Consider the following 2,137-nt stretch of genomic DNA (forward strand, 5'->3'; position numbering starts at 1 on the left):
TATTAATTGTAGATAATGGTAATGTTGCAAAGTAGTTATTATTGTTATTTTTAATAAGTTCTAATAATGTATGGGCCATATAGGATCACGGTCTGGCATTAGAGGTCAAGGTAAAAACATTAAAATTTATCAAGATTTATAACATTCACAATAATTATTGTTTCTTTATTCATTTTAAACACATATTTTTAAGTGAAATATATACTCCACCCTATACATTTACTGCTTTATAAACATGACAGTCAGTAAAGCAACCAACATTTGTGAACAAATTATGCAATTAAATATATTTAGGACGAAATCAAATGACTAATAGATATTTAAACATCAAGAAACATGACTAGTCTATTGCACACATACATTTTGTGCGTGATTTGAACTCAGATGTTCTGTGAGTTCTTGTTCTGAAAATCAACCTTCCAGCTCATCGTCTTCTTGCTCCTCACTCCGATCTTCATAATCACACTCATGCTTGTCATCCTTATCATCCGCCTCTTTCTTGGTGAATGGGTTACAGCACGCATCACCGGCTGTGCAGAGGCAGTAGTTTGTGCAGCTGAGTTTTTCACGGTGACAGCTACATTTAGCTTCTTTGCATGCCACCCNGGAGACTTGAACCCGGGGCGGCTTGAACCCGGGAAGGCTTGAACCCGGAAAGGCTTGAACCTGGAGGGACTTGAAACCGGGGAAACTCGAACCCGGAGAGACTTGAACCCGGGGAGACTTGAACCTGGAGAGACTTGAACCCGGAGATACTTGAATCCGGGGAGACTTGAACCCGGGCAATGTTATGTGATGTCGACTGTCTGTTTCGTCTGTAATTATGATGATAGTTTTGAGCTGTCTCTACCCGCAAAGTTTTACTCGATTTATAATTAGTATACTTCGGGGGTAATTTCGATGTAGTACATCTATATGTTGCTCTTTCTCTCTCTTTCTCCCTCTCTCTGTCTCTCGCCCTCTCTCTCTATCTCTTTCTCCCTCTCACTCTCATTCTCTTTCTCTTCTCACACGCTCTCGCTCTCTCTGCTTCTCTTTCTCTATCTCTCTGTCTCTCTCTCGCCTCCCCCTTTTTTCTGTCTCTTTTCCTCTCTCTCTCTCTCCTTCCCTCTTCTCTCTGTCTCTCTTTCCCTCCCTCCCTCTCTCTCTCTCTCTCTCTCTCTCTCTCTCTCTCTCTCTCTCTTACTCCTCCCCTCCTGCTCTAGTATTGGTATATACGTGATGCGTTGAACTGACAATGCGGGCATTTTCGTTTCAACATGTAATTACATATACGTGGCGTCGTGGCGTAGTACGTTGCTGGTCCGATCCTTATCATACTGTCTCATGCTTGCCTACTTAAACTCCTGGTAGTCTAGTTGCGGGCCGTATCCTTTCAATAGTGAACCAAGAAATTTTTAATAGTTCAAGGTTTTTTTTATTGATATGTATTCAGATCCATATTTGGAAGATTTTTAGCTTTGTTGGCACATTGTTGGCATTTTGTTGGAGCTAATTTGCATAATTAACGTGGCCAAAAGTTTTTAACTAATAGGCATAGAATCATGTGTGATAGCTCTTTTCTATATAAGTTTGATCCAGCGAATCCATTTCTGATGTTACTTTCGCGATTAATGGCCAGGATCAACCTATAAAGTCAAGGTCAAGGTCACTTCGGCTCAAAATTACCCTAATTTCACCTACAACGGTAACTGACTGAAAGTTATGTGTTGCTGTGAAGGTGTATTGAGTCCCCGTATTGATTGTTGATAATAGTAATAATTATTATCATTGTTGATAAATTAAAATAATGCCTGGACTATATGGGGTCAAGGTTACCTACCATATGGGGTCAAAATACAACTTTTTAACTAATGGACCTAGAATCATGTGTGATAACACTTTTCTACACAAGTTTGACTCAAGGAATCCATTTCTGATGTTATTTTCGCAGTTAAAGGTCACGTTTAACCTATAAGGTCAAGGTCAGGATCACTTTGGTTCAAAATTGACGAAATTTGCTGAATTTCCGTAAACCAAAATTGCCACCATAATTATCATTTTCAGGTACAATGTGAAGTGGTCCACAGGTACTATGGAGTGTTATCATAGACCACAAGATGAGAGGCACGGGATATCGTTTAGCCAGTTTATTCTG

The sequence above is a fragment of the Priapulus caudatus genome, unplaced genomic scaffold, assembly GCF_000485595.1.
Source record: "Priapulus caudatus unplaced genomic scaffold, Priapulus_caudatus-5.0.1 Scaffold3392, whole genome shotgun sequence".
Taxonomy (NCBI): domain Eukaryota; kingdom Metazoa; phylum Priapulida; class Priapulimorpha; order Priapulimorphida; family Priapulidae; genus Priapulus; species Priapulus caudatus.